Here is a 15991-nt window from a genome sequence, read left to right on the forward strand (position 1 = left end):
TTCTACTGTTACTGCGTAAGGCATTAGCTGCTTAAGACTGCCATTAAATTCCATGAGTTACACATTAACATACGAGAAATGATCAGAGCTGCGTGTATTTGACTGTTGGAGAATTCTACGCGTAAGTGAGTTTAATGAATGTTAGCTGTAGATTGAAATAAACACCTTGGGCCAGATCCTCAGAGAGTATAAATTGCTCCAGCTCTGATGTTAGTGGAGCTATGCCAATTTACATGAGCTGAGGAGCTTGCTCATAGTACAGTGTTGTACCTCCTAGAAATTCTGACACAACAATGTCAAGGCTGGAGTACAGGGGTATTTTGGGGTGGTCTCAGTGTATTACAATGTCATGTCTAGCACTAAATGGTGCTTTTTAAAAAAGAGCAAGCTATATAGGAGAGAGATAACTAACAGAACAAGGGGTGAAGACTGATACCACTGTATACTTCCATACAGGGCCGTCCTTACCCATACGCAAACTACACAGCTGGGAAGGGCACCACACAATTTGGGGCACCAAATTGCCCCAAATTTCCTGGTGCCCTAAGCAGCTGTGTGCTGCTCCAGCGGCCAGCCTGATCCCCTGGCTGGCTCAGCTGCCCCCGCCGCTGCCCCACCCCTGCCCCAAAGCCCCTGCCCCTGCTCTGCCCTAGCCTGCTTCTTCCCACCCCTGCTCTGCCCCAGCCGCACCCCCACTCCACCCCTTCCCCTGCGCTAAGTCCCGGGGGACTGCAGCAGGGTTCAGGTGTGCCCTGCACTCACCAGGTGGCGGGAAGTGGGGCGATCCAGCCTCAGCCCACCCTGCTCCGCCGGTGAGTGCTGCGGGGCGGTTCCCCCTTGCCCCCCAAGTCTCAACGCTGGGAGCCAGGGGAGCAGAGCGGAGTGGGTTGGGGCTGGGTTGCTCTACTTCCCGCTGCCCCCTGAGTGTGGGGTTGTCACGCCCTGCAATCACTGGGCAGCAGAAAGTGGAGCGACCTGGCCCCAACCCGCTCCACTCCACCGCCTTGCGCTGTTGGGTGGTTTCCCCCCTGCCCCCAAGCCTGCTCCTGCCCCCCACAGACCTTGGGCGCAGCCCCCCTCCTCCCACAGAGGCATGGGGATGGTACGGCACCACAATGTCTAGGGATGGCCCTGCTTCCATAGCTTTTGTAGGGGAAACCTTTTCTATTTTCCACAGCCATTGAGAACTCCAGACACACCACAAAGGGTTGAGGAGAGATTTGGGAGGCACAGTATGTGGGGTTTCTCTCAGCAGCCTTGAAGAATGGGGTTTGTGTAGGAAAGCCAGAGAAATGAGGGCAGAGCTAGTGGATCTGTCATATGATAGAATGTTTGTGTTCCACTCCTTGCTGTGACAGGAGGAGGTTGAGTGAGCTCACTTGGTTCAGTCCTACACTGCAGAAACTTGCCAAAGAGCCCTCCAGCTACGGCTAATTAGGAACAGGAAATAAAAGGAAGTGACAAGTTTAGCTACAGATCTGTATGGCTTCACTGCTATTGTTGTTCACGCTAGCAAGATCAAAGCTAGTTTGGGTATGCCTACGTGTACTGCATTCAGACCTTTGATTGCAGTGTATACATATGAGGAAGCAAAGACACTCATTCACGCTGAGAGTAATGAAACGGAGACAGACAGATTCAAAATGAAGGCAGGTGTGACTTCCGTCTCATTGAGAATGATGGGAGATAGCAGCCATTTTGAAAGAGGCAAATTTTTTGTGGAATTCTTTGTAGTAAACTATTGTATCATACAGACTCTAATGCAAAAAAAATTCAGTTATGAAGCATAATTGGAAAGAATTGCCATTAATTCTTTAAAAAAATTAGTGTATCCTACCGACAAGATTTCAGAGAGTTTAACTATAAGGGAACTTTGAAGAAACTGTTATTCTGTTACTGAGATCATTAGAGGCAGAAAAAGGTCTGACTGTGGGCGCTAAGTTTCTTAAAGGACCCATTTGTAATTAATTGTAATGACTAAACTAAGAAATTTGTAAACTCTGAGAAAATTTAAATTATTCAGAGTAAACGCTGGGATTTTGGGGAGGATATGTTGGATTTTTTTCATACATAACAGAGAATGGAATCCCTGCTTCGTGTGCAAAACTCAACACCACCTTAACTGTAGAGATGTTATTGCTACCTCCATAATGTTTATCATCTTGATATATTAATTTTCTCTTATTTTCTCTCTTGATCTTAAAAATTGTATTTGTAAAAGTTGAGATTTTGAGTTAATTGGCCTGAGTCATATCTGGTCACCAGATAGCTTGGCACACCATCCTAAATAGTTTTGAGACAGCAGCAATCTCTCACCAGATATGCATAGACAGTATCTTTATAACATTGTTAGTGCTTGTTCAGTATTTGATGTTTCATAATGCAACTTTAAAATGATACCATTCTGATTAATCACTGCCAAAAAAGTACCTGTAAACCACAAAAATGCTATGGCAAGTGTTTGCAGTTACAGTAAAATATTAACAGGTATCCTGTAAAACAGCAGCAACAAAACACTTTTTAAAAGTATTGGATTTTCTGTCATGCTAAATTTGTTTATTGAATAATAAAAATATGCCTATACAATGCTGTAGGTACTCTATAACTACTAATATTATAACAAAACTTGAGTAGCATTCTTCTTATTCTTTGATTTCCTGTCTTTCAGCTCAACAGTGGCAATGAAAGACTTAATTCAGCCTCCACCACATTTTATCTTGTTCCAGCTTTGTGACTTTGTTCATCTTTTAATGTTCTTCACTGCATCTATCCTACGCATCCTTCATCTTCCTCTATTTCTAGTTTCTTGTACTCTGGTATGTATCGCCATGTATGGTATCCTTCCTGGGTCTATTCTTGACATGTGACCAATCCATCTCAGTCATTTTTCTTTAATCGTCTGTAACAGTGTTATTTCTTGCCAGAGCTATTTTCTTGTATGTTCATTTTTTTATTTTCTGCAGTCCTGAGACTCTCAGTATTCCTCTCAGCCAGTTCATTTATTCAGTCAGATCTTTCATTCATCAGCTTTCCTCTACCTCAGCACTCTGACCCATACAGTAATATCGGCATGACAGTTGTCTCATATTTGCTGATTTTTGTTTTTATTGAACTGACTTTAGCCTTTTAGTCATTTAGCAGCATTAAAGTCTTCAAAAAGAACTCTGCCAGCCTGTACCTTTTCACCCCTTTCTCACTGTGGGGAAGCCCTCTCCAAAACCCCTGTCTTTTGAAGTTTGCTTGGAAGACCCCCAATTTGGTCTCCTTGAGACTGGGGAAAGGGTGGGGAGGGGGGAAGAAGTTTCACAATCTGAACCCTCACAGATAATGGTCTGCCAGCCACTCCCCTCTTTTAGATGAAGGGGAAATCCAGCTCAAACACCTCGGCTGACTACAGCTGTGGCAGTCTGGCATGGGAAGAGAGGTGATCTCTGGGGTAGGCCATGTATAGGTGATTACCAACACGTTAAACTCCACCAATGGGCAGTCAGTAGAGATCTCAGCGCACTGGTGTCCTACGTTCCCAGGGTGGTGCTCCGGTGAGTAACAAAGCCACTGATTTCTGTACTGACTTCAGTTTCTGTTTTAAGCATTTGAAGCATCTGGCACTGTCACTGGCCCCTACTGAAAGACAGGATACAGGCTAGATGGACCATTGGTCTGATCCACTATGGCCATTCTTATGTTCTTATGAGGGTGGTTAGGGATGGGCCAATGAGGCTGGGGTCAGAGATAAAAGCATTCCATATCTTTTTCTCAAAACTTGGCCTCTTTCTCCAACTGTTGGAGAAATATGCACATCCTTTTTCTGAAGTCTGGTTTTCAATCACAGGGTGAAGCTGAAGCATCAAAACTCAGGGAGGCTATTTTTGTGATGTTTCAGGTTCCTGACTGTAAGCAGAAGTGCCAGAAATCTTGTGAGCATTTTCTTGTGAGTTTTTCAGCCCATGTGTGCAGAGTCAGGAGGTTCAAATAACCTTTGACTAATCATCTAACCCTTTTGATATGCAATGGTAGAAAATAATTTGAAACATTCCTCTACTGTTGAGACCCCAATAAGGCTAAATGCTGATTGGTGCTTAATGGTGCCTGTTGATTTTTATGTCCCTTAACAACTCATGCAAGGAAATGGCCTTCTCCCATTTTCCATTCTGCTCCACTGCACTTTGAGCCTGGAATGCTCTGTATGGTATATGCTCTGAGTTTCTAGGAAGGGACATGGAACTTTACAAATAGCGTTTTCAGTTGAGCAACTCCACTAACAAAAAATAATAGTAGCAATTTCAAAGACTTAACATGGACCCAGTGGAACTGCAGACCTTCTTTTGATGAACGAGCATTTTCCAAGAAGACACTGGTAAAGGTTCTTACTATGAACAATAATATTTATAGCAGGGTTAAATTAAATTATGGAAAATACTGACAAGCAAAGTATGTCCAGGCAGTAATTATTTAGAAGAAATTGTCTTCCATCCTAGAAAACGGATGTTGGAGAATTTTATCAGTTTATTCATAAGGTTTTTTTCTGAGAACTAAATAGCTTGCTTGCTTTTTGCTTTGTTTTAATGCTTTTCCATAAGACGCCAGTTCTCGGGTGTCTCCATATGCCTTCATTGGCTGCTTCTATTTTTACATATCTTATTTAAGGTGCTGTTCTAGTCTGAAAAGTGACATTGTAACAATGGCACCAGCTGACTTGAATTATACCCACTGTGTGTGGGTACAGAGTCCAATCTGTTGACTTTAATGACAAATATTATATGTGGGGTGATATTTTCAAAAGTGCCTAAGACTTAGGAACGCATGACATGTCGACTTGTGCTCCTAAGTGCTTAGGTGCTTTTGAAAATGCCACCTTATCACAATTTCTTCTGTTGGCTTTGCAGATATGAGAAAGAATATCTTCAAATTTCACAGAGGCCCTCTGCTCTTGGGTGAATTTTACCCATTACAAAGCCAATGTGCTTTATGCAAAATGGAAAAGATTAATGAAGAATATAAATCAAAGCTGCAGTAAGGCACTCTGGTAGAGTGTTTAAAAAGTAGACTTTTTACGTCCAAGTGACTCATCACAAATACAGGTCCCTGACATGCAGGACAATTACCTTCAAAGTCCAATTCCATCATTCACTCTCTTAGCCAGCAGGAACTGGCTACATCATTAAAAGTGAGGTCAGGCAGGAAAGACAATGTCTGGTCCATGAGCAGCTCATGGAGAATCTGCTGTGTCAGGTGCACGCCTTATCCCCTCCAGGCACAGTGAAGGAGTGGAGAGAGAGTGAGACAAATAGGTGGAGGAGAAAATACAGATTAAAATAAAAATGTGTATAAAGTTTATGATAAGATAAATACTTGAGGTCTCTCTGCTCATCCACAGTTTTACTGAAGTTACTAAATCAAATGCTTCACGCAATAGGCCATTAAGCTCAGGTACACATGCAAGCCTGTTCGTGATATATATTTTGGTGGAAAACAGCTGTTCTTGTGTGAAAGTTATTCACAGCCAACAAAACTCACTACCATATTTGGCTCTTCTACTGGTAATTTTGGGCAGAGTTTATGGGCTGTAAGGACTGAAAGAAGACCTATCTTCTCACCCACACTGGTGGCATGATATGGCCCAATCCTTGTACAAAGGCCAGAGATCAACATGGCTTAATATACACTGTCTGAGGACACTGATTACAAACTCCTACTCCCTCTGGGCTTCTCAATGTTCTTGTGTAGGTAAGGTTATAAGGTTGTTTTGTCCTGGAGATATTGTAATTGTTATGGTGTGTCCCCATAGCTGTTTAGGATTCTTTTGCTTAAATTTTTTTTTTAGTATAATTAAACAGCTTTTGTTTTCTGTCTGTTTTGTCTCCTGAAGGTTTCTGGGATAACCTCTTTCTGCATTTGACAGGTTAGAGTGACAGTGTCAGCCTACAGTATATTCCCAAGGAATTCACTAGAAGCAAAAGTCTTTTTCTCCATTTGTCTCCCAGTAACAATATCTTCTCTTGAGGGAGTGTTAGTCTGTTTTACAGCAGCAATGAGGGAGGTTCATTGTCCTGCCCTTCTAAATATTGTTAACGGATTGAAAGGTAGGGCACTGCTGCTTCATGCTGCAGGTCAGGAATATTGGAGGGGAGTGATATCGTTTGAAGCACACTTTAATCAGGTTTAGAATAATCACTTTTTTTAGACTGTAGTGCCAAAATCCACATCTCACATGTTACAACCAACTGTATTTTGGAAACGTGTACAAGTTTAATCAGCAAACAAGGTACAAACAGTGAATATGCTGAGAATGCTGTTCTCCTAGAGGGAGTTCAGAAGCGGGGGGATGTGGAATGGAGTTTATTAAATGAAGGAAGCATTGAAACTGTTGTTAGGAAGGTATTTAGAAAGTAAACAAAGTATCTCCCCCAAGCATTCAGCGATTTTGAGCAATCAAGTTAAAATTGGTTTCAGAATAGCAGCCGTGTTAGTCTGTATTCGCAAAAAGAAAAGGAGTACTTGTGGCACCTTAGAGACTAACCAATTTATTTGAGCATAAGCTTTCGTGAGCTACAGCTCACTTCATCGGATGCATTCCAGTTAAAATTGGCTTTGAGATTACAACACTGGGCATTCATAGTGAGCTATTGGCGTCCATGGGATCTGATAATGAAGAGCTAAGTTTGTATGGCTTGTCTAAATGACCTCAGAACCCTCAACAACTACTAGAAAGGTGTAAATGCCAAGTAGGAGGAGAGTTAGTTTAGGGTTTGCACAAAGATACATAATTAGGAGCAATGACATAAAGAAAAGAGAAATTTAGGCTGAACGGTAAGTCAAAGGCCTAATGGTGAGATCTGTTAGGTCGCAGAAGAGTCACCTAGCAGAAATGGTGGAAGTCCCAGACCTTCTGTCATTCTGTCCATTTGAGTTATAATCACTATGAATACATGGGAAAACAAGCCTGCATTGACAAGAGGATGGACTATATGACATATTATGTCTTTTCCTTTCCTTGATTCTACAGTTTCTTGTAGAAACTTAGTAGTAAAGTAAGGAAATAAAATCAAACGCTAACAGAGGATGTTGTGGTTGTTAAGAAAAGAAAAGAGGTCATGGTGTGTAACACATGTAGGCGTTGTTAATGCATAGTTGACAAATAGTTTACTTTCCGTTGTTTTTGAAGTTCAAGTTTTCTGAAAGCAAACTCAAATTGCTCTACTTCTTCTGAAAGCATATTAAAACCAAAATCTGTGCTTTAAGGATATACTGTACATTAAAAGATAACTATTATACCACCAGTCTGCATAATGAAGACATAAATTCAGGCTAGGGGCCATAAGAATAGCCAGACTGGGTCAGACCAATGGACCATTTAGCCTCATATTCTGTCTTTCAACAGGGGTTGGTGCCAGGTGCTCCAAAGGAAATGAGCAAAACAGAGCAATTATGGAGCTATCCATCCCCTAGCATCCAGTCCCTCCTTTTGGTAGTCAGATACTTATGGACACCCAAAGCAAGGGGTTGCTTCCCTGACCATGCTGGCTAATATCCATTGATGGACCTATTCTCCATAAACTTAATTCTTTTTTGAACCCAGTTATACCGTTGTCCTAGGATATATGATATGATTTGTGGTATTTTTCCACAAAAAAAATTTGTAGCCCAAATTTTCAAACGTAGGTGCTTAAAGTTGAGTAAGTACTTCTAAATCCATATTTAAGCCCTGAAATAAGTGGCCTTATTTTCAAAGATATTGAGTGACTTAGAATTCCCTTTGACTTCCATGGGAACTACAGATTCCTTCCACCCACTCCAGTCCTGAGGAATCCCCCTGCACCAGAGCCTGCTGATTTTACTTGTTTTGCCCTTCAGCCCTGATTCAGTAAAACATTTAAGCATGTGCATAACTTTAAGTACATGGATTGTCCCATTGCCCTTAGCAATTATTGTGAAAGATGTTACAGAGACTGTTTGGGGATTATTGAGAATTTCAGGGAATTTTAAGACTGTTGGACCCAAATGACACTTATTCTGTTTAAAAGTTTGCCTAGATGCAAGTGAATTAGTTTGCCATGAACTTTGAGGGAAGCAAAACAAACTACTTTCCTTAAAACAGATGGAATCCTCTAGGCTTTCTTAAAAAAAAAGTGATATTATGCTTGTAAGTGTTTTGGATGGGTGCAATAAATACAAGTGAATATTCTGGTTCTTCTATAAATCAGGCAGTCAGCAAAAATTGGAGAGTAATGTACACTTGGATGTGAAATTCATACCAGATAGGGACAGAAGATTATTTTAAATATCTACATATTTGGGTTGAGGTTTTCAAAGCAGTCTAGGGGATTTACCTACATTTCCATTAGTTTCACAGTGGCAGATATGCATTTAAATCCTCTAGAGTCAGACTGCTTTGAACATCTCAGGGCATGGCTACATTTGCAGATGTAGAGCGCTGTGAATTAAACCCACAGTAGGGAAAGCATTGCAGTCTGTCCACACTGACAGCTGACAGCGCACTGGCGTGGCCACATTTGCGGCACTTGCAGCGGCATTGGGAGCGGTGCATTATGTGCAGCTACCCCAGCATGCAAGTGACTGCAACATGCTTTTCAAATGGGGGTGGTGGTGGTGTGGAGTGTGACAAGGAGTGTGTTGTGTGTATGTGGGGGGAGAGAGAGTGGGTTTTTGGGGTGCTGAGAGTGTGTCACCATGCTGTCTTGTAAGTTCAGACTCTCCCCCCGCCCCTTCCCCCACCTCTCTCTCATTCACTCAAAGCAAACAGTAAATGTTTGCTTTTTCTCAGAGCTGATAAGCAGCCAGCTTCTCCAAAATGGAGTTTTGAAAGGGCATTTCTGCAGCCAATTTCACAATGACAAGAGTGGCCACTTGACTTAAGGGGATTATGGGATGTTTCCGGAGGCTGATCAGAGCGCGGTAAAGCGACACCTTGTTCACACTGGCGCCACAACGCTCCAGCGGGGGGCGCAGCAAACGTCATTCCACTCGCCGAGGTGGAGTACCAGCAGTGCTGTAGCCGCGGAGTCAGAGCGTTGCCAGTGCCTTGCCAGTGTGGACGGGTAGTGAGCTAGTGTGCCCGGGGCCCCTTTATTGCACTGTAACTCGCAAGTGTAGCCAAGCCCTCAGTCGTGATTTATATAGGACAAACCTACGTTTCCAAGTGAATTAATACTTTGGTTAATAGCTGTAAGTAAAATATGGTCAGTTATACTGTCTTATGGAAGAGCTAGCATTTCAGAGCTGAACAAGCTCTCCTTAATTTTGTTTAATTATTACCTTTGAGAGGCACATAGCAACTCTCAATTTGTTTGTTAAACAGAATTAATGGATGTTGTCCAGGTAACAGAAGCACAGTTGTGATTACATGCTAGAACTGGAAGCTTACTGAGTTGTGTAAATTCTCATCATGGGGATTTTGAAGACCCTACACCCAAAGAAGCCTATTTTGGAATTAATGCCAGCACTTTTGACCATTTTCGATGTTGCATTACTAGTCACTGAAACTTCTGTAGCCCTAAGGCCGCATAGATAATTTGATGCCTTTGCAATCCTATAGTATTGGTTTTTTTTACATCAAAGTATATTCCGTCTCAAAACTTCAATCACTGATCATCTGAAGTTAGGGGATCCCACCAACATACCTTTTAGATGTATTTTTATCAGCAATTAGGCTTAATAGTTTTACCCTGAGGCAAAAAGGAAAGGCTTGCAGAACAGCTTCTAGGTGAGTACGTCTGAAAATGTTTTCCTTGGGTGGATCTTCACACTACATTGGGAAATAAGATGACTGGGACATAAACTGATATATAATGAAAATCCATTCTCTTCTGCTGTTGCTTCCTACAGTGCTTAGTGTGGTGTATTTTTCCTCTATTTTTTTTAGCTTCATTGTCCGAATTTGTCCTAGGTAGCTCCTAAGTGTGCTCCCCCAGGTAGAGCAAAAGGGTGAATGCTCAGAGAAAAGGCTGCCACAAATACAATAAAAATGCAGAAAATGAATGGGTGTTAAAATTATTTGTCAGCAGAGCAGGTCTGAACAAGGAGGCAGCACACACCTATATTCACAACGGTATAAGAGTAAAATAACAAGATACGCCTCGTTACCAGTGAAAAAAATATATTTAAACAACAGAACAGGAAAATGAATGAATGTTAGCCAAAGTGCTAACGGAAGACTTTTTCCTTTCCAGTTTAAATGCATTTTTTGTATTGATCCTTCCCCTCTCCCTCCCCCCCCCAGCTTATAGTCCATTTACGCTTGCAAGGAAATATGAGCTAATAACTTGCTGCTATGTAAAATAAAGGTGTCAGGCACCCACTTCTAGGATGCTCCTGGTTATGCTACTGCCTGTATTCTACCATTGTGCCACTGGGAACAGGTACTGAATAACAGCAAAAGAATGGTGCAATAAGGCTAGTTAATTGGAAATGTGACTTTTTGTGACAAATGTTGTCAAAAACATTTTTTTGTTTCTTTGAAATTTTCAGTGGAAAATTTTGAATTTTGTTCAACCTTTCCCACGGAAGCAACGACAACACCACCAACAACAAAAACCCCAAACATTTTGGGCAAAACCCAAAACTGAATCATAGAATATCAAGGTTGGAAGGGACCTCAGGAGGTCATCTAGTCCAACCCTCTGCTCAAAGCAGGACCAATCCCCAATTTTTGCCCCAGATCCCTAAATGGCCCCCTCAAGGATTGAACTGACAACCCTGGGTTGAGGAGGCCAATGTTCAAACCACTGAGCTATCCCTCCCCCCCGAAACTGACATGTTTGGGGTTTTGGGTTTTATGGGGAAAAGTAATTGAAATTTTTCAAGGAAAGCAGATGCTTTGTGCAAAAAAATTAATTTAGTCAAAATCCCTATATTCTCTCTCTCTCTCTCTCTCTCTCAAAAGTAAATAAATAAATAAATTAAATAAATAGGTTGACAGCAAAATTTGACCATCCCTAATTATGATACAGGGTTGAAAGTTGTACAGTTACATTAGTGTGATTCTATGAGGGCGGTAGAGTTTCAGTTGTGTAACAGAGAGCTGAGTTTGGTCTTACATACTTTAACTGACATAAAGACACATACAGTAGAAGAGGACTGAAACATTAACAGAATGTGTGACTTTTCAAATTTTAGCTTCACGAAAGCGTTGGATAAATAAAGCAGGCGTCACTTCTATGGAGCACTGCCCTTACTATGAACTAGGCCGTCAGCTCTTGTGGAACAGGGTAGCTCCATTGACTTCCATAGAGCTATGTCAGCTTACACCAACTGAGGTTCTGACCAAGGACTTTTGAAGAGGAAGAGAAGAGAGGTTTGGTTATTTGTTTAAAATACTTCTGTTCATAGCAGGAAAAGAAGTACCACCTCCAGAGAAGCAGTAACTATCTGGCACCATGAAAGGTTGCTAAGAAGTAATATAGTCAAAAGAAGGGGAGCACTGAACCAATGTTCTGAAGGGAGCAATAAGCATAAGTATCTCTGCTGATGTTCAGACAGAAAGTGTTTGTGGAAGGTTATATTATCCATTGTTGGGAAATTCCCTTGGCTATGGAGAGAAATAGTTTGATTATCTGGCTGATTGTCTAGACCCCTTGTTTAAATATCATTTCATGCTAAATTGCGTTTGACAGCCATGTTTTAGCCATGATGGAGCAGAATGGAAATATAAGACTGAGATTTGTCATTTCATAATTAGGCCACAAGAACAGATCATGTGAAACTTGACTGTATACAGTATACCACTAATCCACAATTTATTGTAAGATGCACAAAGTTCAAGTCTGGTGACTGGGGATTCAGAAATATAGTACTATCACAATTATCTAAACTACCTGGGTGATACCACGTGTGTGGATAAAAGGAGTCTACAGAACTGGAATACAGACCATTAATGTGCTACAGAAAAGAGGCTTAGGTAGGGGAGGAGGCTGGATAATTGGAGATCTAACCAATTTAGTTTTAAAGAAATAGAAAAAAAATATTAATTTCACTTCACTGGAAGTTCCTATAAAATGCTGTTGTCTCCTTTCCCATTCTGTATAATTATCTTCTATTCTGTTCTATTTGCTAGCATATATGATTTTGAAATAAACAACATATATTATTTTTATAACAGTTAATCTATATTAAAGACTATTAATGTGTCCAGGAAGCTCCATGTTGGCTGTAGGTTTGAGAAAACTCACAAAGCAAAAGTCTTAAAGTCAGTTGCCTTCCTACTTTCACCATCTTTCCCCAGTCTTTTTGATTCATTGGTTTGTTTTCTGTCTAGTCAATCTCTTTTCTGTGCTGGATTAAGTTGATCTGATATGTTCATATAACTTATTAGCAGGTGCTCATCATGACTCAGTCCTGGTTTTTTTACTTTGCTATTTTGTACATTGATAAGGTCTTTCAGGTTTTATTATAATTTCTGTGTTGATGGTGTTCAGCTTTTTAATTTCCTAGTTTACCTGTTGATATTCCTTCTGTTACTCAATGCTGGGCAGATAGCATGTGTTGGATGCACCAGAACTTCCCCATGTTGAATGAACATGGCTATAAACAAAGGTTGAGATTTTCACATCAATCAAGCAAATTTAGACACATCTTCTAGCCTATGTGTCTAAATTCCCTAGATTGATTTGAAATCTCAAATCTTTTTGTCTTTTATTGATTTTTTTTTTACAATACCTCCTCCCTTCTTTTTCTTGAGATCCAGCTTATTTCTCATACCTGAATTGCAGATGAGGAACCTGGAGTCCTTTTTGTTTGTGACATATCTTTAACTGTCTTTAGCAATAGGGTGACCGTATTTCCCAAAGGGAAAACGGGACATGATGTGGGGCTCGCCCAAGCCCCGCTCCCTGCGTGAGGCTGTCCAATGCAGCTCACCCATGCCCCCTTCCCCATGTGGGGCTATCCTGAGCTGCTCACCCAAGCCCCCTCCTTTCACAGAGCTGGTGTCCCCTCTCACCTGAGCTCTGCCTGCCCCCCGCATGAGGCTGGGGCTGGCGTTGCTGCTTACTCAAGCCCTGCCTGCTCCCCGCCCAAGCTCTGCCTCCCACCTTGAGGAGGGCTGGCATCACCGGTTGTCCGCCTGCATATTCCTCCGCACCTCACTTTTTTTTTCTTTTTTTGAAAAAGGTGGGTATTTATCCTGTTTGCTCTTTGCAACTGATCGAATTGGCAAGGTCAAAAGCCCACTTTTGCCAAAGAAGTCGGGATGGCTGCAACAGGGCTTAAAAAGTGGACTGTCCTGGCCAAAACGGGAGGTAAGGTCACCCTATATATCAATCCAATCTTGCAGAGTCCATCTTTTTAAGGGCAGGAAGTAGCTGGCATCCACTAACCATTTTCATTTGCATAACACAAACGTAATATCAAGGAAGAACAAAAAGATGTAACTTAACTAATTGAACAGCAGGCTCCTGCATCAAAATCTTGGGATTGTTCCAACTAAATCTCTGGACCTATGAGATGAGAGTTAAGCCCCTTTCCGAGGGCAACTTCCTTTATATTGACCATACACTACTGAAACGCTGCCTCGTGAGGGTTCACCCTCTAATAGACATAGTGAGCAATATCCTTTTCTGGTATCTGGCCCTTACAATTTGGAAAAGACAAGCATCTAGCTACATCCCTAAAATATCTGGCTGCCGCTTACTGCTCTCACCTCCTCAGGAAGAAGAAAAAGGGAAAAAACATAGAAAGAGCTAAAAATATTTATCAGTCAGAAAGGAAGTGGCACAAGCGCAGAATACTCCCTTACAAAGATCTGCACCTACTTAAGTATTATGCCATAAAATCAGGGTTTATGCCCCATCACACTGCACCTAGGGTGAAACAGTTACCTTGCTGACTCCAAATATTCCACAGTGAAGGTCAGACCGGGGAACATTCTTGCCTTTTGTGTCATCCCAGACTTGCCTGTGCTCAAAGGCAAGGCGGATCCCTTCTGGTATTGAGCTACCGTAGATATGCCTCATTCAGAGAATCCACCCTGCATGGCCCTACCCTAATTAGGACGATAGGGACCCTCTTCTCTGTGACTGTCCTGTGAAGCAGTGGGAAGCAGCCAGGATCACCTCCCCCACATGACCTTATCCTGCTATCACCCTTCCTCCACCCACAAGAAGTCACCTGACTGGGGTCATAAGCCTTTCAGCAAAAGCATAGGTCTCTCTTCTGTACCCCATGAACAGGGCGGTGCTCTTGGTTGCTTTCCCCTTCCTCTCGCTCTGTTTGGCATCAAAGGCAATTGCAGTAAGGTTGAGTCTAGGTGCTCCTCCCTCCTCTCCTGCCACATTCTAGAAGCTGGATGACTGTTCTAGCTGCCTCTTCTGTGGCAATATGAACAGAGGCAGTAGGCAATCTCTACCCTTCCCCTGCTGTCCCCTTGCACGCAGACCAAAAGGAAGAGCAGTAGAAGTCCATGCCATTCTCCTTTAGAGATACCCAGAAAAGGCAGTGCCAGGCTCTGTGCATGGCAAGCCCAGCACTATGAGGCTGAGAGTGTGCTGAATCTCCATGTCTCCCTGAGGGAAGCCCCTTCCAGTACTTTATGGGAGAATGAGCTACAATCACATGGTGTATTTGCTGCCCCTATGGATCTGTTAAGGATACAGTTCACATGGTTCTGATAGCTATCCTGGCAGCAGGGTCCTATGGTATTGCACAGGAAAGCAGTGATAGCAGAGCCTTCCATTCAGGGAATGGCTGTGACAGGTGGTGGGGCCAATCTACTTCAGAGATGTTGTGGTCTGATATTAATGGCTGACCTTGCTGCTTCAACAAGATTAGTTGGCCAAGTGTAATATGAAGTCCACTTTTCACCTACTCCTTGATACCCCCCTCTTCCACCCACACAAAAAGGATTGTTTCACAGTTGATGGAACCTGCTAGGTTGACACAGGAATGCCCATGGGCAGCTCTTATTTGTGAAGCCTTTAGCGTGTCCTTGGAGTAGGAGAGAGCAAGGGAAATGGGCTTTGATGTCCGTGGCACACTGTTATTCAATTTCCATGGGATGAACTCCCAGGAATCTGGATGAGGGTGAGGCATAGCTGGAATCTTTCCCTTTGGTGGACAAAATGAACATCAAGTGTCCTCTTCAGGGATTTCACATTCTGGAGTTCTTCTCCATGTTTGGTTGCAGAATGAGATGTGAACAGGAAGTTAGTACTATGGACTGTTGAAATTGTCTGTATTGTGCAGTGGATGTGATCTCAGAGTTATAGGAATCATGTGGGTTTGTGTTCTGAATTGTGTTCAGCAAAATGTGAGTTTTCAAACACAATGGAAGTAAATACACTATTGCAGAGTTTGTGTCTCACTTTCTGGTGGCCGCATTTCAGCAGAGAGGGAGAGGATGAACCAGCCAAGATGGAATACCACCTCTGGTGTCTTGTTGCCTGATATGGTCGATTGTATGGTCTCCTGATTATTGCTTGTTCCAAGGGTCAGCCTATGGTTGGGAGATCAGCTATGATGACCTCTTTTAAAGAACTAGTCTTTGTTCATTATATTGATGGTTAATTATATTTGATAAAATTGCCCCCCATCCTGACTCTGCTTTTCCTTTTGCTCAGGCCCAGATCCTTTACTTTCTTTCTACTATGCCCCCCCAATCTTCTCTTAAAGAAAGCTGGAGTCCAGTGTGTTTTGCTGCCTTTCCCTCCTCTCCCCAATTCAGTACATACTAACTTGGGTATGTATTGGCTGGGAAGTTTTCATTTACATTTTTGTTCCCCACCCCCTCCAAAATAAATAAATAAATAATAAAATCAGGAACACTTTTCTGACACAAATTTTTCTAATTTTCAACACAGCTTTTGGCAAGTACTAATGCAAAGATACAAATTCTAGATCTTGATTTATCCTAATCTTGTATTGTTAGTGAACTTAATGCCTTTTCTAAGATGAACTCTTGGGTGGAAGGGGAGAAAATAAAATTATATGGTGTTCTTGTGAATCAAATAAAATGTTCTGTTGCAATCAAGTATCAAAA

The sequence above is a fragment of the Caretta caretta genome, chromosome 8 (genome assembly GCF_965140235.1).
Source record: "Caretta caretta isolate rCarCar2 chromosome 8, rCarCar1.hap1, whole genome shotgun sequence".
NCBI lineage: Eukaryota > Metazoa > Chordata > Testudines > Cheloniidae > Caretta > Caretta caretta.